The sequence below is a fragment of the Petaurus breviceps genome, unplaced genomic scaffold, assembly GCF_028583685.1.
Source record: "Petaurus breviceps papuanus isolate PSGF00001 unplaced genomic scaffold, PetGlider_PUasm1.0 90823, whole genome shotgun sequence".
NCBI classification, from domain to species: Eukaryota; Metazoa; Chordata; class Mammalia; order Diprotodontia; family Petauridae; genus Petaurus; species Petaurus breviceps.
In genome coordinates this window covers 13,137,417-13,161,545 of record NW_027187352.1, presented here as the reverse complement: position 1 = coordinate 13,161,545, position 24,129 = coordinate 13,137,417, and the positions used below count along the sequence as shown (strand labels likewise).

The 24,129-nt window shown below is 35.6% G+C and overlaps 1 pseudogene; it reads right to left on the bottom strand.

Annotated features, from left to right (window-relative positions):
- Positions 1–4,315: 4,315 nt before the first annotated feature.
- Positions 4,316–24,129, bottom strand: part of LOC138148224 (cytochrome c, somatic pseudogene) — a 134,685-nt pseudogene continuing 114,871 nt past the window's right edge.

Below are 24,129 nucleotides of genomic sequence, written 5' to 3'. Positions count from 1 at the left end.
TGTTACATAATTAATTCAAAATTGACATCCATGTATTTGGTGGAAGACAAATAGCACATGAAATCCTTTTATTTTTAAAATTTTTTGTTATGTGAATTGAAGATTTTAAATTGCTATGTGATCTTGAGTGACTACACCTTTCTGTAACTTAACTGCAAAATGAAGAGAGGTGACAATACTGATTAAGGCTTCCTTCAGCTATAGAATTCTATAATCTATGATCTAGGGTATTGATCTCTTTGCAAATCCTTGAGAGTATTTTTTTTATCACAGTTCTAGGTGGATTAGTCCTGTTTACTTTTGGATTGCCATGTAGTTGTCCATGAAGCTAACACATTCATTCTTCTTCTATATTTTTGCCACTTTAAAGCCTGGTAAATAAGCAAGTGTACCTTGTGATCTCCCTTTGCCTATAAAAAGTGATAAATACCAGGCAGCAGGAGATTATCAAGAATAACACAAGACTGGAGGAATTGATTTATGACTCTAGGGAAGTTACCTAGACTGAATAAATTTTAACTTAAGCAATCATGTTGTGGGACACATATCTTCTCTTGGTGGGAAGCATCAATACAGTGAAGGACATAGAGAGGGATCATCATGTATAGAAAAAAAGGTTATTTTTAAAACAAAAGATTTAGAGTTTAACCTCTTTTTTCTTTCTACCTCTGTAGCATGGCACAAATTTCTTAATATCTATGTGCCTCATTTTCAATAACTACAACATGGTACTAATAATATCAACATGATAACTTTAATTTGTAAAAGATTACACTATTAATACCATGTTGATATTCTTCTAAAAATTGCGCCAAATATAATATACTACAGTGAGGGATAAAATTGTCCAGTGACTCATATTATACCAGGAGGAAGGAGACTGCGATTTTAAACTTTGCCTTGGGAATATTGATACTTTGTCCAAGCTCTTCCCAGGAAACTTCGGAAGTTGAAATGTCCCCAAAGGCTCAAGTGGCGTTGAACTTATGGCCTTTTTGAGGTTAATAGAGTTATAATAAAGGAAGGGTGGACAGGAAGTTGGTTTGGGGTATGTATAGGAGTGAGTATTGTAGGTGAGTGTTCAGTAGGTGGTAAAGGGAGCATAAGATGGACAAGTGCCTGCCTTCCTCTGTAGCTGTGTTTCCCTAGGAAAAAAAAAGACTAATAAAACTAGAATTATTCACTGATTAATGTTGAGACATTACCTGCTTGGGCTTCAGCCTCACCTCCAGGCAAATTCTGTTACTCCTCTTCTAATGAGGTATCTCAGCAGGTAAATTACAAAACACTTCAGATCTCTGAGGATGCCCCCTACTCAGACGAGCATTTCCAAATGTAGCACGTGGCTTTGTAGCACTGATAATAATGAAAAAATGATGAAAAGACAATCTAGATCTAAGATGAGACTTTCTTGAAAAAGGAATTATTAGAAATTGAAATAGGCAAATCTGCATGAACTAGGAAAAAGAAAGAAATCCTCTGTTGTTCCTGGATGCCCACTGAGTGTTAGATGCTTGTGATAAAAAGTGTATGCCCACTGCCTTGAAATTTTCTCCCAGTACCAGAGGATTATCTGACAACAAAGAATACACCTTAGGTTTGCATCACTATGACTATTGAAGACCCTTTGTAATTGATGAAACTCTAGCCTTTGAAAGTCACAGAAATTCCATTTGAATGCATGATACCAATCCTGTAGCAAAGGGAGAAATGCAATTATCATATAACATTGTCCATGGTATATTTTTTCATGGAGAAAAGAGTAGAAGAGATTTAGCCCTTTTATAAAAATAATTATGTTTATTTTTAGTTTACATCATTTATTTCCACAACATTTTGAGTTACAAATTTTCTCCCCATATTTCCCCTACCCACCACCCCCAAACAGCGCTCCCACTGTATATGACTCCCCCAATCTGCTCTCTCCTATATCCTCATCCATCCCCCCTCCGATTTTCCAGTAGGGCAAGATGGATCTCTATACTACAGTGCCTATAAATCTTATTTTCCAGTTGCATGTAATACACATATATATGCATATATGTGTGTGTATATACACACATATATGTATAACATATGATTTTAACACTTTGAATTACAGATTCTTTCCCTTCCTCCCTTGTCACCCATCCTTACTAGGAAGATAGGAAATTCGATATAGGTTGTACACGTGGAGCTACACAAAACATTTCCATAGTGGATATATTGTGAAAGACTGACTATATTTAAATCTATCCTCTCCCATTCCCCATTTGTTCTATTCTCTACTTTGCCCCTGTCCCTTTTCAAAAGTGTGTGCTTCCAACTTCCCTCCCCCCCAAACCTGCCCTCACTTCCATCATCCCTCCTCTCATCCCCTTTTCCCTACTCTCCTATAGGGTGAGATACCCTATTTAGTGTGTATGTCATTCCCTCCCTATGGCAAATTCAGAGAATTTGGTTGAGAATAAATTTGAGAATAAGGTTGACCCATTCCCTTTTGCCTTCCTGTTCTTCCCCTATATTGTAACAGTTTTCTATATGAGATACTTTACCCCATTCTGTCTCTCCCCATGTCCTCTCATTATATTCCTCTCCCAGTTCTCAATTTCACCTTGTAAGTATCAGTCCTTCCTACTCAATTGATCCTGTGCCTGTCTATGTATACCTGTGCACATATATAAACACACTCACATATGTATTCATATGCCCATATACCCTCCTATATAGACATATATAAGTATATATACATACATATAAACACTCACACATTTATGTTCCCTTCAACTATTCTCATACTGAGAGAAGTTTCATAAGTTGCAATTATTGTTTTTCCATGTAGGAATGTTAATAGTTCAACTTTGATAAGTTCCTTATGATTTCTTTTCCCTGTTTACCTTCTCATGCTTCTCTTGCTTCTTGTACCTGAATGTCAAATTTTCTATTCAACTCTGATTTTTTCATCAAGAATGCTTGAAAGGCCTCTATTTCATTGAATGACCATATTTTCCCCTGAAACATGATACTCAGTTTTGCTGGGGAGGTGATTCTTGGTTGTAATCCCAGTTCCTTTGACCTCTGGAATATCAGATGCCAAGCCCTTAATTCCCACAAAGTAGAAACTGCCAGATCCTGTGTTATCTTGATTGTGTTTCCACAATATTCAAATTCTTACTTCTTGACTTCTTGTAATATATTGTCCTTGATCTGGGAACTCCAGAAACTGGCTATAATATTCATAGGAGTTTTCTTTTTAGGATCTTTTCCAAGAGGTGATTGGTGAGTTCTTTCAACCTCTATTTTACCCTCTTGTTCTAAAACATAAGGGCAATTTTCCTTGAGAATTTCTTGAAGAATGATTTCTAGGTATTTTTTTTGAAATGGATTTCAGGTAGTCCAATAATTTTTAAATTACCTCTCCTGGATCTATTTTCCATGTCAGTGGTTTTTCCAAGGAGATATCTCTCATTGCCTTCAATTTTTTTTTCATTTGTTTGGATCTGTTTAATGTATCTTCCATTTGCTTCAATATAATTCTGAAGGAATTATTCTCTTCAGTGACCTTTTAAGATTCTTTTTCCATCACACATATTCAGCTTGTTAAGGCATTCTTCTCCTCATTGGCTTTTTGGGGCTCTTTTGCCATTTGAGTTAGTCTATTTTTTAAGGTGTTATTTTCTTCAGTCAGGTTGTTGTCTCTCTTTTCATGATTTTCTTGCATCATTATTCATTTCTCTTCCCAATTTTTTCTCCACTTCTCTTATTTGGTTTTCAAAATCCATCTTAAGATCCTCTATGGCCTGTAACCAGCTCATATTTTTCTTGGAAGTTTTGGTGCAATAGTTCTGACTTCGCTGTCTTCTTCCTGTTCCATGCTTTAATCCTTTTTGTTCACCAAAATGGAATCTAGAGTCGGGTTGCTGTGCTTCCTTTGTTTTCTTTGCTTGCTCATGTTGCCCAGCAATTACTTGACTTTTGAGCTTTTTGCTAAAGTAGAACTCTGCATCTAGAGAGGAGATCTTTGTCCCAAATCCCTGAGGTTTTCGTTGCTCCTGGAGCTATTAGTTGGCTGCCCTCTCATAAGCCTCCACTTTGCTCTGGCACCTGGTCATCTATTCCAGGACCTCTACCCAAGATAGTGATTCAGATCCAAGCAAGTTAAAGCAGAATAGTCGCTTGGTTCCCCTACAATCTGCTGGCCAGGGGCTCTGAAGCAGCCGGGAGGCAGTAGCCACAGTGCCTCAGCTGCTTCTCCCTCCAGGGGCAGAGACTGGACCACACTCCTGGTCCACCTGTTCCTGAAGTCCACACTGACCTCTCACTTTGCCTTTGGCATTTATGGGTTGATAATTCCGGAAACCACAGCAGCTGCTGGTGATCCACTATCCTGAATTCCCTCCAGCCTGGGCTGGTTGGGGCGCTCTGGGGCTAAAACTGCAGGCTCACACACTGCTGGGTGCTGCTCCCAGTGTGCTGTGATGGACCCTTTCTGCCGGCCTGCTGGGTTTCTGACTTCAGGAGCAAACTTGTTTCTCTCTGTAACTTTGTGGGTTGTGTAGCCCTAAAGTTTGTTTAGAATCATATTGTATAGATATTTCAGGTGGTTATGGGGGGAGCACAGGGAGTTTTCCTGCTTCTATGCTACCATCTTCGCTCTGCCCCTCAATTTAGCCCTTTTTTAAAGGAATTAAATTCTTTTGGGTGAAGAATAGTATACAAATAGCTATGTGTCACAGGAGGTTGATTTTTCTATTACATTGCTATTTATACAAGGGTATATGAGAGAATTTCTTTTTATACTTTTAAACATTTTATTTATTTTTAAAATTAATGAACACATTTTTTTCCTCCATACACTTTCTATAAGTGAACAGTAATAAAAGACAGAAAAAGAAATAAAAAGAAAAATAAAATTAGTATTACCAACATAATCAGTCAGACAAAGCACACTGCCTCCAATGGTCATTAAAAAAAAAAATCTATGTCTTATTATTCATCTTGAATCCATCACATTTCTCTGAGGAGATGGGTAACATACTGAATCAATTTCCTCTGGAATTCTGTTCATCATATCTGGAATGGTTGTTCATCATATTAATTATAGCTCTTAAATATATCATAATTATTTTTCTTCATAATGTTATTTTAAACATTGCCCTCCTTGTTCCATTTACTTCATTTAGCATCACATCATAAAGATCTTCTTGGTATTTTTTTTTTTTGGAAATTGTTCATTTTGTTAATGTTTGCGAACAAATATATTCTGTTTTAGGAAGAAAAGAAATACACAATTTTTAAGCATCTGCTCTTGGCCAGTCACAAGGATAAATGCTCTATAAATATCTCATTTGATCATCACAACAACCCTGTGTTTTAGATGCTATTATTTTACAGTTTTACATTTAAGGAAATAGTGGAAGACAGAGGGAAAAAATGTATAGGATGTTGAATTTGAACTCAGGTCTACCTGATTCTAGGAACAGTGTTCTCTCTGTTTTGCTCTCTTTTTCTCCACATATATTTATGCACACACAAATCTCTACATATGCATGTATAAGTATTGTATACATATATACATATACAAACACATGCATATACACACAGATGTGTGTGTTTTAACATGTTACATTTGAGTCCTTTGCTATTTGTTCTTTTGGGGGTATTGACCTCATTGTGGAAATAACAACAATAATAATATTACCTATTATTATTATACTACCAGAATTTATATAATCTACTATGTACCAGGAACTACACTAAGTGCTTTATCAATATTATCTCATTTGATCCTCACAAAAATCCAGGGAGGTATGCTATTATAAACCCAACTTTACAGATGAAGAAATGGAGGAATATAGAGGCTAAATAATTAACCAGTTTCACACAGTTAGCCAAAGGTATGAGCTCAGTTAGAACTCAACTCTTCTCATGCTAAGCCCATTGCTCTATCTACTGTACCACCTGGCTGACTCTATTACCTGGTATTACCACGTCAAAGGATATGCACAATTTAGAGACTTTTGTTACATAGTTACAAAATGTTTTCTAAATTACTAGATCAATTTGTAGATCCACTACTTCTATTATTTCCATAGATAGATAGATCTATTGAAAAATACATCTATCCCATAGGTAAAATGAAGTGAGAACTAGGAGATCATTGTGCACAATAATGGCAATGTCGTAAAGATGATCAACTGTGAAAGACTTGATTACTCTTATCAATACAGTGACTTTTATCAATATAGTTTTTTGTGTGTAATCAATGGGAGACATTTGTTTATTGCATTTTTCCATTTAAAAATGTACAATCTCATAACATATCCATCATTATTTTTTCTTGCTACACTAAAAACAGCCTTTCACCCAATGACTAAATCATTCCAACTATCAAGCTCAGAAGAGTAATGACATATATTTCAGTTTGAAAATTATTACACTCTTCCTTTTTGGCACTCATTAAAAAAGCTCTATTACACACACCATGACATATACTTAAGTTTACAAATTAAACTCTTCCTGTTTTGGCAATAATAAAAAATTTTTAAAGTACATATTCGAGAGAAAAGTGGTGACTTATACTAGCACCAATCTAAAAGGAGCTTTTCTACCATGGCCAAGAAATTATCTGCCCACAGATTTCTGGGGAAGAAACCACAAGAGAAATGGTAAATTCAGTCCAATAAGATGGTCACCCTAAAGTGAGAATGATCTTAATGGAAAGAGGAACAATGTGTACTGGAAAACCTGCTCTTTTCGAGAGTGTCTATGTTCCCCAATTTGATTCTTTCTGCACCTATCTATTCTTTAAGACATTAATTCATTGAGAGGTCATTTAAAAATGCCAGTGTTCTCAATCCATTCAGACCAAATTGCTTCTCCATAACTAAGAAATATAGAGGCACTTTAGTTAAAGAAATAAACAAAATCATGTCAATATGCCTGCCCTTCCCACCGCAGGCCCTCGCATCCCCCAATTTTTATCAAGGTCTTTGAGCTGCACCGTTAAATCAGCATGTTTGCAAACACATGGAAACTAAGTGTGTGGGTATGGTCAATCTTTGTATGGAATTTATTAATGTTTTATCCCCTACTCAGAGTTTTACTTAAAAGTGCATAGAAAATTGCTAAGTTCTGGAATTGCTAATTGCAAAGGACTCATGATTTAAAAAAAAAAAAATGCTATCCACCACCAGAGAGAGCACTAATGAACTCTGAGAATAAATTACAGTGTAATTTTTTTTACTTTATTTTTTTTGTTTCTCTTTTTTTGTGATAGGGTTAATATGGAAATCTATTTTTCATGATTTCACATGTATATTGTTCCGAAGTCATTCTGTTATGTCCAATTCTTTGTGATGCCTGGACACAAAAATTTCCTCTCTCCTCCATGATCTCTTGAAGTCTGGCCAAGTTCATGCTTCTTGCTTCCATGGCACTATCTTTACATCCTATCTGTCAACCTTTTCTCCTTTTGTCTACAATTGGTCTCAACATTAGGGTCTTTCCCAAAGAATCCTGTTTTATCATTACGTGGCCAAAGTATTTAAGCTTCAATTCTAGTAACTGACCTTCTTATTGAACAGTATGAATTCATTTCTTTAAATACTGACTGATTTGATCCCCTTGCATCCAAGAGACTCTCAAAAGTCTTTTCCAGTACCACAAATTAAAACTGTCAGTTCTGTGGTATTCAGCTTTTCATAGAGTCCAACTCTCATACTCATACATTGCTACTGGAAAAACCGTAACTTTGACTAGCCAGACCTTTGTCAGCAAGGTGACATCTCTGCTTTTTAGTATGCTGTCCAGATTTGCCATAGTTTTCCTTCCAAAGAGCAACTGCCATCTGCAGTTGCCATCTGCAGTGATCTTTGAGTCCAAGAATATAAAATCAGACACAGCTTCCATTTCTTCTCCTTCTATTTGCCAGGAAGTGATGGGAAAAAATTGTCAAGATATAGTTTGTTTTTAATAATGAGTTACAAGTCAACTTTTACATTCTCCTCTTTCAATCTGATCAAGAAGGTTCTTAATTGCTTTTCACTTTCTGCTTTCAGAGTGGCATCCATCTGCATATCTGAGATTGTTGATATTTCTTCCAGCAACCTTATTCACAACTTTTGATTCATGAAACCTGTCATTACCCATGTTGTGCTCCTCATATATGTTAAATAAATAAGGCAACAATGTACAGCTTTGTTGTACTGCTTTTTCAATTTTAAGCCAATCAGTTGTTCTGTATTTGATTCTAACTTGCTCCATGGCCTGAATACTGTTCCCTCAGAAGAAAAATAAGATGATCTGGTACCAACATCTCTTTGAGAATTTGGCACATTTTTTTGTTCCATACAGTCAAAGGCTCTAGTGTAGTCAATGAAGCAGAAGTTAATGTTTATTGTTTCTTTGTTTTTTAGAACACTTTTGCTTTCTCCATGATCCAATGGATTTTGGTGATTTAGTCTCTATATATTCTGTCTCTTCGAATACCAGTCTACTCCTCTGGTAGTTCTTGGTTGACGTATTTTTAAGCCTTGCTTGTAGACTCTTAAGTATAACCTTGTTGGTATGTGAAATAAGAACAACTGTTTAATAATTTGAACATTCTTTGTCATTGCTCTTCTTTTTTTATTGGGACTTGAACTGATCTTTTCTGATCCAATGGCCATTTTTGAGTTTGATGAATTTGCTGATATATTGTGTGTAGCACTTTCATAGCACCATCTTTTAGGATTTTAAATAGTTCAAGTTGGAATTCCATCACATCCACTACCCTTTTTGTTTGCAAGGCTTCCTAAGACCCCCCTGACTCCATTCCCTAGGATGCTGATCTATGAATCATCAATCACACATTTTTGCTAATCAGTGATGTTAAGATCCTTCCTTGTATAATTATTTATAATTATTATTTTGCATTCTCTTGACACCTCATTTTAATCTCTACAGCTTTGGTTAAGTCCTTATCATTTATTTTGTCTTTTACCATGACCATGTTTTTGCACAAAATATTCTTTAATATCTCTAATTTTCTTAAAATAATACCTTGTCTTTCCTATTCTGCTCTTTTCTTCTATTTATTTACATTGTTAATTTCAAAAACCTTTTTTATTTCTTTCTGATATCCTTTGGAATTCTGAATTCAGTTAGGTATATCTTTCCCTTTCTCTTTTCCCTTTAGCTTTCCTTTTATTTCCTTAGCCATTTGTAAAGCCTCATCAGGCAGCCATTTTGTTTTCTTGCTATTTTTTTAATTAGTCATTTTTTTTTTGTTTCTGCCTCATGTGCAATATTGTGAACCTCTCTATCCATGGTTCTTCAGGCACTCTATCTTCTTCCAGACCTAATCCTCTAAATATATTTAACACTTCCACTTCATACTCAGAAGGGATGTTATTTAGGTTATACCTATATAGTCTGATAGTTTTCCTTATTTTCTTCAATTTTTGTCTGAATTTTGCTCATGATATGAACTATAGTCAGATCCAGGTCTTGTTTTCTCTGATTGCAGAGAACTTTTCCACCATTGGCTGTGAAGCATATAATCAATTTGATATTGATATTTACTATTGGGCAATGATCAATCGATAGCACATTATTTGCCTTGTCAGTGAGTGGTGGAATTCTGGAAGGAAGGGAGAGAATATAGACTTAATTTTTTAAAAAAGAAAAAAAATAAAATGAATAAATAATAAAATTTTAAAAATAATTTTTAAAAAGCAGTTGACAATGGAATCCTGGATTTGCTGCTTCTCACAGAAAAACAGGCACTTTTGTTTAAGAAAAAAAGGGACATATGTAGATGGTAATGAAAAAAACTTTGCAGGAAAATTTATGTTTACATAAACATAAAAATTCATCAAAATGTCTTATATAAAACAAACAATTCTTTACAAGGACCATTAAAGAACAAATAATTCCAGGGTAGATGATAGAATAGATTCTCTTTCTTAAGGTTAGTTGAGATTAGTATATGTATATATAGCTTAGGATGAGTAAATTAAAGAGGAATATGAATTCAGAAACCTCTCAGCAATATTTTCTTGTGCTCTGGCTGTTATTTCCCTGAAGTGCTTCAACTTTGATTCAGTCCTAGGAATCCCAGAGATGCTTTTGATCAGGGTGAGCAAAGAAGAAAATTAATTGGAGAAGTACTATGTAATATGGGTAAACATAAACTTTTTTTTTTCTAAATAGTCAGAAAATCCAGGCTCTGGACCTGTCTTCTTTATCATTAACTATGTAAATTTAAGGAAGATTAATTAAGTCAACAAGTTTTTATTGAGTGCAAACTAAGTGCCAGGAAAGCTAAGCACTGAAGATACAGAGCAAAGGGGAAAATCCCCCCCCCCCAAAAAAAAACACTACTCCCTGCTCTTAAGTATCCTGCAATCTGATAATTGAGAAAGAATCAAAACTAGTACATATTAACAAGGTATAGACCAGTAAATTGGAGATAATCTTAGAGGGTAGGCACTAAGATTAAGAACAATTGGGAAGGTATCCTTACAGAAGATGGGGTTTTATTTGAATATAGAAGGAATCCAGTAGATACAGATGAGTAGGGAAAGAGTTCCAGACAAGAGCAACAGACAGAGAAGATACCCAGAGTGAGAAGGAACTTGTTCCTTGAAAAGAAGGAATTTTTTCAAGAAATAGTAAGGAGGCCAGTGTCACTGAGACTCAGAATATGTAGAAAGAAGTAATACAAAAGCTAGAGATGTGGAAAGGAATCAGATTTTTAAGTATGTTAAGAATAAAACACACAATTTTGTAACTGATCATGGAGTAATTAGAAATTTCTGGATTTTATTGAATGGGAGAATAACATTGTGTGGTTGATACTTTTTGAAAATCATTTATTTTTGGGGGGGGTGGGGGAGAGGTGGAGCCAAGATGGCGGAATGGAGGCAGTAACTTTTCTAAGCTCCTCTGTAAATCCTGTCACTAAACTTCAAAAAGTGAATCTGAATGGGTTTTAGACTGACAAAATCTACTGGGAGACTGAGAGTGCCAGAATCCAGCTCAGCAACGTGCCCATGTGGGTCTGGGCAAGGGGAGCATAGAGCACATGGGGGCTACACCAGCTTGGACTAGAGAGCAGACTACAGCAGAGTGAAGAAGAGCCCCAGCCAGCAGACTCACCCCCTCCAAGGGCTATTCACAGCTATCACACCAATGTCTCACCATGGGACAGGAGGATCAGTTGGAGCTGGGTAAGAGAAAGCTCATGGCCTGCAAGAGAGACAGTAGCTTCTCCTGGGGCTATCAGCCCACAGCCTGGAAATTTAAAAATTGCCTACCTGATTTTCCAGTAGCCAAGATGTCAAAGTAAACTCTAGCTGTTTCAATTCTCCCTGCCTGACCTAAAAAGCCCAGAATAAATATCCCACCCATAGTAAAACACTGAAATAGTGGAAATAGTCTCAGGGTTAGGAGTCATGGAGAAAGGGTATAACTGAGGCAGTAAGGAGTCTGAAGTGAAGGGCTGGAGGGGTCCCAACAAGCCCTACCTCACCTGACCAGCAAGAGCTTCAAAAGCCCAGGGTGGTGGAGCCAGCAAGCACTAACAACACAAGCCCAGGTGGATCTTAGCTGTACCAGGGGAATCTGTAGACACAAACTTTGCCAGCCAGTAGATGATGAGCCTACCTGAGCTGTAGCCCAGGGACATAGAGGTAGAAATCTGAAGCAGCCAGACCACCCCTCCTCCGCAGGTTACTCGGTGAGCCTCAGGTTAACTCAGGCAAAACACTGAGAATCCTGGCCTTGGCCTCAGTCTAAACACCCATAAGGTACAGCACACAAAGTCAACAACCAGCGCCTTAGCTCCCAGCCTGAGAAATTAGGAAAGAGGTAATCACAATGGGAAAGAAGCAAGCTGAGAAGGAGAAAGGGAAGGCAAGAAAATCAATCCAGGTTTATTATAGTGAGCAAGAACAACCAAATACAGAAGACAACATGGACTCTATACTGACACCTGAGACCACAGAAGGAAATACGAACTGGTCTCAAGCCCAAAAAACATTCTTGGAGGAGCTCAAGAAAGATTTTAAAAGCCAAATTAGAGAGGTAGAAGATAAATTTAAATCTACAGTGACCCAACTGGAAAAAAGTCTCACTGAAGAAAACAAATCCTTAAAAAGTAAAATTTGTGAAATAACTGGAGAAAATACCTCCCTAAGAAAGGACCTTCAAAAACTAACCAAAGAAAATAATTCACTAAAAATTAGAATCAGCCAAATTGAAGCTCAGATCTCTATGATGCACCAAGAGTTAATCAAGCAAAACATCAAGATTGAAAAATTAGAAGAAAGTGTAAAATATCTCACTGGGAAACAACTGACCTGGAGAACAGATCCAGGAGAGATAACCTAAGAATTGTTAGTCTACTGGAATGCCATGATGAAAAAAGCAGCCTGGACAACATCCTCAAAGACATTGTCAAAGAAAACTGTCCTGAAGTCCGAGAATCAGAGAGTAAAATCATTATCAAAAGAATTTTCCAGACTCCTCCTGAAAGAGATCCTAAATTGAAAACTCCAAGAAATATAATAGCCAAATTCCAGAGTTACAAGATTAAGGAGAAAATACTGAATGCAGCCAAAAAGAAACAAGTCAAATATCATGGTACACAGGACTTAGCAGCGTCTACATACAAAATCAGAGGGATGGGAATTTGATATTTCATAAGGCAAAAGAGCTAGGACTGCAACCAAGGATCAACTACCCGGCAAAACTGAGCATTATCTTTCAGTCAAGGAGATGATCATTTAATGAAATAAAGGACTTCCAGACTTTCTTGATGAAAATTCCAGAGCTCAATGGAAAATCTGATCTCCAGTTACAAGATTCAAGAAAGACATAAAAAGGTAAACAAGGAAAACAGACATTCACACACAGAGACACACACACACATGCATACACACACTCATGCACACATGCACATAAGTTGGGATTCAATAAGAGCAAACTGTTTACATCCCTATATGAGAAGCTGATACCTGTCAATATTGAAATTTATATGTTTATCACAACCTTTAAAAGGGATATACATAGATAGAGGGTGTGGGTATAAATGAACTAATCTAATGATAAAAACAAAAACCTTATTAAGGGATATAAAGGGATTGTAATGGGATAAAACAGAAAGGATGAAGCAGAAAAAGGTAAATTATGCCATATGCAGAGGCATAAAAACATACTATAGTGCAGGGGAAGGAGAGAAGGAGATGAACATCATTTCAACATTATTCTCATTGGTTCAGTTCATAGAGGGATCAACATAATCAGTTAAGTTTAAGATTCTAACATGAAAAGATACAAAATCTCATTATAATGGATGGAAAGTAGGGAGGGAGAGGAGCACTATATGCAATTTACTCTCATTGGTTTGGGGTCAAAGAGGGAATAACATACTCTGATAAGTATAAAAATCCATTGTTCCCTATAGGCAGTAGGAAGGGTAAAGGGGGGGGTGGACAAGAAGGGAGTGTTAGAAGGGAGGGAAATAGTAGTAAGAGGAAAGGGTAGGTAAAGAAGGGGGGAAATACTGAGGGAGCCTCTGGTCAAAAGGAAAACCCTTAAGGAGGGGAAGGGAGAAGGAAGAAACAAACACATATACAGGGTAGGTAATAAGATGGAGGGAAAGAGATAGATAGTAATCATTACTGTGCATGGAAATGGGATGAACTCCCCCATAAAACAGAGGTAGATAGCAGAATGGAATAAAAACCATAATTCTACAATATGCTGTCTACAAGAAACACAACGGAAACAAGGGAATATGCACAGAGTAAAGGTAAAAGGCTGGAGTAGAATATATTATGTTTCAGCTGAAGTAAAAAAAAAATTCAGGGGTAGCAATCCTTATCTCAGATAAAGCAAAAGCAAAAATAGATCTAACTAAAAGAGATAAGGAATGAAACAATATCCTGCTAAAAGACACATTCAAGAATGAAGCAATATCATTCCTTAACATATGTGCGCCAAGTGGTATAGCATCCAAATTCCTAGAAGAGATGTTAAGGGAATTAAAGGAAGAAATACATAGCAAAACTATGCTAGTGGGTGACCTTAATCTCCCCCCCCCCTCTGAACTTGATAAATATTACATCAAAATAAATAAGAAAGAAGTTAATGAGGCAAAAAGAATTTGAGAGAGGCTAGATATGATAGATCTCAGGAGAAAACTGAATGGGGATAAAAAGAAATGTACCTTCTTCTCAGCGGTACATGGCACATACACAAAAATCAACCATGTACTAGGGCATAGAAACCTCAAATTCAGTGAAAAAAGGCAGAAATGTTAAATGCATCCTTCTCAGATCATGATGCATTAAAAATCATATGCACTAAAGGCCATGGAAAGATAGACTAAAAACTAAACAGTTTTATCCTAAAGAATGAGTGGGTCAAACAAGAAATTATAGAAACAATCATTAACTTCATTCATGAGAATAACAAAAAGGAGACAACATAACAAACTTGTGGGATACATCGAAGGTAGTTCTTAGGGAAATTTTTGTATCCCTGAGTGCATACATGTATAATTTAGAGAAAATGGAGGTCAATTAATTGGGCATGCAATTGAAAAAGCTAGAAAAAGAAGAAATTGAAAATCCCCAATGAAATAATAAATTAGAAATAATGAAAACCAAAGGAGAGGTTCATAAAATTGAAATTAGGAAAACTATTGAATTAATAAATAAAACTAAGAGCTGGCTTTATGAAAAAATAAATATTAAATTGATAGACCCTTAGTCAATATGAGAAAAAAGAAAGAAGAAAACATAATTATGAGTATCAAAAATGAAAAGGGCGAATCTGCCTCCAATGAAGAAGAAATTAAAACAATAATTAGAAATTATTTTTCCCAATTGTATCCACATAAATTTGACAATCTTAGTGAAATGGATGAATATTTATAAAAATATGTTGCCCAGATTAACTGAAGATGAAGCAAATTACTTAAGTAACCCCATCTCAGAAAAAAAAAATTAACAAGCCATCAGTGAACTCCCTAGGAAACAATCTCCAGGGCGATATGGATTTACTAGTGAATTGTGTCAAACATTTAAAGAACAATTGATTCCAATACTCTACAAACTATCTGGGAAAATTAGTGAAGAAGGAGTCCTACCAAATTCTTTTTATTACACAAATATCGTACTGATACCTAAATCAGGAAAAGATAAAATGGAGAAAGAAAATTTTAGACCAATTTCCCTCATGAATATAGATACAAAAGTTTTAAATAAAATGTTTGCAAAAGGACTACAGCAACTTATCACAAGAGTAATATGCTTTGATCAGGTAGGATTAATCCCAGGAATGTAAGGTTGGTTTAATATTAGGAAAACCACCAGTATAATTGATCATATAAACAATAAAACTAGCAGAAACCACATGATTATCTCAATAGATTCAGAAAAGGCTTTTGACAAAGTACAACATGCATTTTTATTAAAACACTAGAAAGTATAGGAAAAAATTGAGTCTTCCTTAAAATAAAAGGTACCATCTATTTAAAAGCTATCAGCAAGTATTATATATAATGGGGATAAGTTAGAAGCTTTTCCAGCAAGATCAGGGGTAAAACAAAGGTGTCCACTATCACCCCTCTTATTCAATCTAGTACTAGAAATGTTAGCAGTAAGCAGCAATTAGAGAAGAAAAAGAAATCAAAGGAAACAAATTAGGCAAAGAAGAGACCAAGCTATCACTCTTTGCAGATGACATGATGATATACTTAGAGAATCAAGTAAAAAACTACTTGAGACAATAAATAAATTTAGCAAAGTTGCAGTATATAAAATAAACCCACATAAATCCTTGCATTACTAATGAAATTCAACAGCAAGAAATAGAAAAAGAAATCCCAGTTATAGTTACTATTGACATTATTGGGAATCTACCTGCCAAAACAAACCTATATGAACACAACTACAAAACACTTTTCACACAAAGTCAGATCTAACTAATTGGAAAACAATTGCTTGTGGCTGGGTAGAGCTAACATGATAAAAATGACAATTTTACCTAAATTAAATTACATATTTAGTGCCATACCAATCAGTTTACAAAAAAAAATACTTCATAGAGCTAGAAAAAATAGTAACAAAATTCATTTGGAAGAACAAAAAGTCCATAATATCAAGGGAATTAATGAAAAGAAATGCTAGGGAAGGTGGCCTACCTATGCCAGATTTTAATCTGTATTACAAAGCAGCAGTCATCAAAATTACTTGGTACTGGCTGAGGAATAGAGCAGTGGATCGATGGAATTGATTGGTTACACAAGACTCAGCAGTCAATGACTATAGTAATCTACCGTTTGATAAACCTAAAGACCCCAGTTTTGGGAATAAGAACTCACTGTTTGACAAAAAACTGCTTGGAAAAGTGGAATATAGTATGGCAGAAACTGGGCATAGACCATTATCTAATACCATATACCAAAATCAAGTCTAAATGGGTGAATGATCTATGTATAAGGGCTGATACTGTAGGCAATCTGGGAAAGCAAGGAATAGTTTATCTGTCAGATTTATGGAGAGGTGAAGACTTAAGACCAAATAATAATTAGAGAGCATTGTAAATTGTAAAATGGATAATTTTGATTGCATTAAATTGAAAAGCTTCTGTACAAACAAAGCCAATGTAACCAAGATTAAGAGGGAAGTGGAAAATTGGGGAAAAGTTTTATAACCAATGTCTGATAAAGGTCTCAGTTCTAAAATATGCAGAGAACTGAGTCAAATCTATAAGAATACAAGTCATTCCCCAACTGATAAATAGTCAAAGAATATGAACAGGCAGTTTTCAGAGGAAGAAATTAAAGATATTTGTAAGCATATTAAAAAATGCTCTAAATCACTATTGAATAAAGAAATACAAATCAAAATGAGTCTTAAGTGCCACACCTCACTGGTCAGATTAACTAAGATGACAAAACAAGAAAATGACAAATGCTGGACAGGATGTGGAAAAAGTAGAACACTAATGCATTGCTGGTGGAGTTGTGAACTGATTCAGCCATTCTGGAAAGCAATCTGGAATTATGCCTAAAGGGCCATAAATAATTTTATACCCTTTGACTCAGCAATACCACTTCTAGGGTTGTATCCCAAAGAGACCATAGAAGTGGGAGGAAGACCCATATGTACAAAAATATTTATAGCAGCTCATTTTGTGGTGGCAGATAATTGGAAATTAAGGGGATGACCATCGATTGGGGAATGGCTAAACAAGTTGATACATACAAGTGTATGAAAATAATGGAATACTATTTTGCCATAAAAAGTGAGGAGCAGATGGACTTCATATTAACGGGAGAGGTTTATACGAACTGATGCTGAGTGAGAAGAGCAGAACAAGGAGACATTTGTACACAATTTGCAGACACAACATATTGTGACAACCAACTTTGAGTTTGACAACCAAAAGACTCATGATAGAGAGAGATGTCTACATTCAGAGAAAGAACTAGGAAGAACAGAGTTTGAATACAGATTGAAGCAAACTGCCTGCTCTCTTTCTTTTTCTAGTTTGGTTTTGTTTCCTTTTTCCCATTGTTCATTCCATCTGATACAATCCTTTATAACCTGACTAATGTCTAATATGGAAGTATTTGCAGATCCTATACTCAAGTGTATGTCTCCATGGGTTGGGGGGGAGGAGGGTAAGAAAATTTGAAACTCAAGGAATTATAGAACTGAATCTTATAAACTAAAAGTAAGCAAACAAATTAATAAAGACCAAAAATTAAAAAATATATATATATAAAAAGAAAATCATTTTGACAGTTAAGTGGAGAATGGCCTGGTACAGAGAAGAGACCTGGGGCAAGGATACAAATCATAAGATTATTTCAGTAATTTAAATTTGAGTTGATGATAGTTTGTACCCGGGTGTTGGCAGTGATTAAGGAGAGAAGATGGCATATGTGAGACTTTGAAAAGAGAGAATCTATAGGACATGGAAATAGGTGGGATGTGGGAGGAGTGAAAGTGAGGAAATATGGACGACAATTAGATTGTGAGCATGGGGGACTGGGAAGATGGTGGTTCTCTTAAAAAGAATAGAGAAGTTCAGAAGAAGGAAGGATGTTGGGGAAATAATGAATTTACTTTTTAATATGTTGAGTTTATGATGTCTATACAATATCCAGTTGAAAATTATCACTAAGCAGTTGAGCATGTGGGAGTGGAAGAAAGGACACCATTAAAGGCTGGAGGAGTAGATCTAAGAATTAGCAGCATCAGTAGGAGCTGATGAGATCAACAACTTAAATAGCCAAAAGGGAAAAGAAAACAGGGTCCAGCAGAGAGTCTCTACTACACACATTAATACTTGGCATGACCCAGATGAAAATATAGCAAAGGACTCTGTAAAGCCAATCATGAACAATTCTCCTGAGGACTGCTGCTGTGAATAACTTTAAGGATCTAATCACAGAGTATAATGAATTCTCTATTCAGTCAGCAATAAAGTAAAGCAAAATATTCAAGAAACTATAGTTTAACATTCACAACAACATAACATAGCAACATATTACTAAGGTGGCCACATAGTCTTAGACAAAACATATCATTCAGTAAGTCACCATCTCCTCAATCAATATAAAGTACCCTAGTCAAGTCTTTTTTTTTTCAACTTGACTCCAGGCTGGCTTCCAATCATCCTTAAGTGGGGCATAACGTACAAAAACCATCCACTCCTAGGTCACAGTAAGTTACAATATCATCAGTTAGCACGGGTACCCACATAAAGTCTTCTTTCATCTTAACTTGAGTCTGACTTCCAAACCCCATGGTTCCTTTTCCATGTTCTTATCTCTTGCCTGGATCCAGATACAGGCAACTATCTGCTCCACTTCTATTTCTCAGCCCATGAGCTACTATTCTACTCCAAGCCATTCACAGGAAGACAAAGCTTAATATAGCTAAAACAATATTTACATACATTAGGCTTAACAGAGCTACAACAATATTTATACACATTGGTGGCACTATCATATCAATTTACTTTCTGTCTGATAAAGTAACAGAAACCAACAGACAAAGCTTGTATCTGAGAAATCAAACAGAAATCAACAGTAAAGTACCCAGTCTTCTGTAAACAACAGTAAAGCCCTCTTTCAGGACTTCTGTAAACGGCAGTAAAGTCCTCTTTCAAGGCTTCTGTATCAGCAGTAATGTCCTCTTTAGACAGACAGAATGCTTCATTTTGACAAAGCAAAATCAACACAGACAGAACAGCAGACAAAGTGCCAAAATCACAAGCATTCTAGCTTTCAGTTCTGCTTGGTCCAAATTCTTGCTCAAGCTTTTATCTGCTCTTCTCCTTCCAGTTCCACCCTTCCTGCTCTGCTCTTTTGGCAGTCTCCTCCTACCATGGTCTCCATGTGATGATGTTATGCCTGTTAAGGGCAACACAATGTATAAAGACTTGACATAAAGGCTCAAAGACACCTGGATAGCTTAAACAAGCAGCAACATACTACTTTGCTTACCATTACAGACTTAGAATGAGTAGTCAGAAAAGTAGGTGGAGAATCCAGAGTGGGTTGTGTTGCAAAAACTTAGAAAAAGAATATGAAGAAGAAGAGGAAGAAAAAGTATCAAAGGCTACAAAAGTAATAAAGAAAGATGAAGATATAGAAAAAACATTCAATTTGGTGATTAAGTGATGACAATTTGGAGAGAATAGTTCCAGAATGAGCTCAGATTCCAGACTTCAGTTAAAAAGGGAATAAAAAGAAAGGAAATAGAGGTAAAAATTATACATACTCTTTTCAAGGAGTTTAGCTATGAAAAGCAGGAAAGATATAGGAAGATAGCTAGTGGGGATGTATAGAACAAGTGAATGGTTTTAGAGATAGAGTATATTTCAAATTTTTATAGGCCACAGAGACAAACAGTATATTGGGAAAGGTGGAAAAGTAGTGAGAGTAGAGATGATAGTGGAGGTGGTATGCTGGAAAGGACAGTATATAATGGTATCACTTGTACAAAGATTTGCCTTAGTAAGGAAAAATGTCGTTGTTTCATGTGAGACAGGTCTAAACGAAAAAAAAATGGTGGAAATTATCTTAGTGAGATCACATTTGACAGAGAAGAGTAGTGCTCAATGAATATCTCTTTTTTCAGTAAAATTTAAGGTAAGGTTCTAGAGGTTCATTGGAATGAAGCAATGGGAAGTTTGAAGATGAATGTTAAACCTTGGAAAAGCTGACATGGTTCTTGGGATAGTAAGTTGATTATAGAGCTGAAAAGGTTTGCTTTGCTTCAATGCAACCCATTTTAAATTATCTAACATTAATTTGAAATGGACCTAAGGTTTCAGCTATTAGAATTTGGCAGTGATTATTAGCCTATATAAACTCTAAAGGTCTCCTCCCTCCCTTAGACTTGTTATACCATATTCTAGAATTCTATATGCTAAGTTCCCTTCCAGTTCTATTATTCTGTCATGTGATTTCTTTTTCATTTCTGGCAAATTATTCTCTTAGAACAAGTTCCAGATCAATAATTTTATGGTCAAAGGTCCAATCCAGTCTCATATTCTATCATTATATCAATAGCTTTCTTAAAGGATCAAGGTTGAAAAAGTTAGTCTTAACCCTTTCTATGCTCCCCCAGGCCAGATATGATATATAAACTATATGTAGAAAACTGGATTTCTTTATTGCTATCTTTGTTGTTTCATGGCTGAGATTGAGAAAAGAGATTCCGTCTATCACAGAGATTCTTACCACAGGACTGAACTAAAGGAAAAATAAATGGATTTTGATATTTTATTACTCAGCAACACATGGACAGAGAATTCATTGTGGATTTAAGTGAAGCCTCTTTTTTTAAAGGCATGCTGTGAGTGAATGGGAGACCTCATGCCTCCTTATATTCACATAAGCACTTCATTGCTATTGAGTAAGAGTAAATAGCTATATGAAGGCTCCATAAAACACTGGTACCATAATTGCAGGTGGGCCTCCAGGCACTTGTAACTCATGGCCGCAATTCTCACATTATTTCAGCCCATTTAGAGTAAAGATGGAGACTATGCACTCACTTACTCCAGCTCTTTTCACTTAGGAGGTTAATTGACTATAGAATTTCTTACCTTTATCTATTATAATGGTAAGATTTTTTTAACATGCTCTTATTTTGAAAGAACTAGATAAAACCTAAAGGTTTCGAGTTGAGTTTCAATCCTATTTCTACTGTTAGTTTTGTGACCCTGGGCAAACCACTTGAACTCTCTAAGGCTTTGTTTCTCAGATTAAAATGAGATACTTGACAACCCACACTTCAGGTTTCTATTAGGATTCAACATTAGATTTGTTTTTACACACACACACACACACACACACACACACAACCACCCCATGCCTGATACGTATATTTATATATCTATATCTGCTTATTCAAATGAGAAAAGGGAAAGTCCTTTGATTTCCATCAAGTGCTGAACAAATGCAAGATAGTTTACTTATTAGCAATTGCTTGAAATTCATTGTTGAGGGAAATGTTCTCATATTCTTTACACTGATAATTTTATATCCTTAAAATTAAGATAAGCATTTTGGAATAGCAAGGGAATGTACAACCCCACTGCCTTGTTTTGTCTTGCGCCTAAGAAAGGGTAAACTAAATGAGGGCAGGTGACCGATCTTCAATTTTGTTGATATTCTATTTGTCTTTGAAGAAGGGAGACTTAAGAAGCTTACTCTCCTCATTTAATTTATTGGTAGATGTAGATTCAAGGTATAGGGTATAATCGAAATAGACATGGTATAGAGTCAAAGACTTAGGTGAAGTCCCAGCTTTGTTATTTTTAGACAAATTAGCATTGAGCAACTAAGTTTCTCTAAGTGACATTTTCTACAAATATGCCTAAGAATCTATAAACCGAATACTTCTTTGCATTGTTGTAAGGATAAAATGTGATGATTTAATTCAAAAGCATTTCTTAAGCATCTAGTATATGTAGTGCTTTGGTAGAAAGATCAAATGCCTTTGATCCCCACACATCTGGAAAGTGTGAAGTTCCATACAATTATTGAAGGATGATAAGCATATTTTTATCATTATCATAGTGTAAATAAATCACTCAGTATTATACTAAGGCTATATTAAGTTGGAAGAAATAAACACAAAAGTCTATGCCTTTCCTGGGCAATTTGAATTCCATATTTATTCATTGTTGTATAAAAAGTGATAAAAGATTAATTTCCTGCAGGTTCCTTGTTTTTTTTTTTCTTTTTACTGAGTCAGGAATGAAGCCCTTTAATTCGTCTAAAACAAAAAATTTAATATTTCTTACTGGTCAAGTAATAATCTGAGCTAAATAAGTGAATGAGAGAAGGTTTAGGATTGAAATGTAGAGCATGAGAGAACCAGGAACACCACCTAATGACCACAAAATTATCGTTATAAAGATGTTGGCATACGTGAAGACTATCTTTGTTCTCAGTATTTAAGAACATTTGTGTAAGTAAAGTTTCAAATTTTTTAACATCTTAGTGAATTTTGTCTCTTATTCCCAATTTTTTTCCAGAAAAGGTAAAACTAATATGGATAATTATCACAGGTTATAATTATATCTGTTTAGCTAGAAGTCCATTAGCATTGAATATATATGTATATATACATACATATGTATATGTATATATACACACATATATACACATATACATATATATAATATATATTTGTTGTGTTTTATCTGTTCTAATAGGCGTGAGGTAAAACGTCACAACTGTTTTAATTTTCATTTCTCTTATAAGTAATCTGAAACAATTTGTTCACTCTGTCAATTTCAGTTTCCTCATCTTCAAAACATGAGCAACCATAGTTCCTATACCATGGCATTGTTGGAGAAATCTAAAAATATAGTGTATGAGTTCTTTATAAACCTTAACATGCTATATAAATGCTAGCTATCTATATTTACTATCACTTTTATTTCTTCATCCTCTCACGCTGACTTGAGGATGAATCAGTCTGTTGTATGCATTAGGATCATTGAAAATATGCTCCTCCCTATATTCAATTAGTAAACACTATTTCATTTCTTTCTCTCACTGGAATGGAAAGTCAATAAGATTTTTGTTTACGCCAGATGATTATGTAATAACTAAACAAAAAAAAAAAAAACAGGAGCAGGAAAAGTAGCAAGAAAGGTGGTGGAGTCAAGCTCAACAGAAAATTTTCCCCTTCACTCAATGCCTGTTGCTTCCTGGAGGAGCAGCCTGCTTAGGATGTCAGGAAGCATCCTTCCTAAGTGGTGTATCCAACTGCTCTTTTCAGTCCCCCTGCATGCAGTTAACAAGCAGTGAGCTCTTTCATCTAAGTTGGAGCCTGATAAATTGTTGAAGTTTAAGCTGCTAAATGTTTTAACAGCAGCTACATAAGTTTTCAAAGCTATCTTGTTAGTCATGTCGGATAGTGACCCTTTGTATACATCAGAATCACAGCCATTAGGAATGCAGTGTTTGTCTTCAAATGTCCTCTGCTCTCTTAGCCTCATTAAAATCCCTGTCAGCAACTTGTATGTTGGGAATCTTGTAATTGCCAAATAATGATGGTTTGCATTGGGAAAGGGTTTTAGAGTTGGCTAATTGGCTCCCCTCACAAACCCCTTCAGAGCAGGTAGGACATGATTTATCATCTCCCACTTTATAGATCAAATGATTTGGAGTTCCAAAGGATCTGATAAGCTATTTGGTTAAATGTCTTCATTTTACAAATTGGGAAGTCAACGCCTACCAGAAAAAAAAAAAAATATGACTGTTCTAAGGACCCATATTTACTAAGAACAATAGAGCTGAAGTCTTCTGACCCTAAGTTCAGTGTTCTTTACAATGAACAACATTTCCACTTGACTCTCCAAGTGTGCTGGGAGCTCACTTAGAAGTAAATTGTTTATTTAATTGTATGGTTTGAAAGGATTTGGGGAGCAGGGAATAAGGTTCTAGAGAAAAGGGGAATTGTTGTTCAATGCAAAATTACTTTGAATTATGAGAGGATATGGGAGAAATAGAATAATATCACCAACAAATTAAAGGATCTAGAGGACCTTACCCCTCTCTGGCAGGGGTGCTTAGTCTGAGGTTCATAACTTAAAAAATTATGTATGCATAACAGT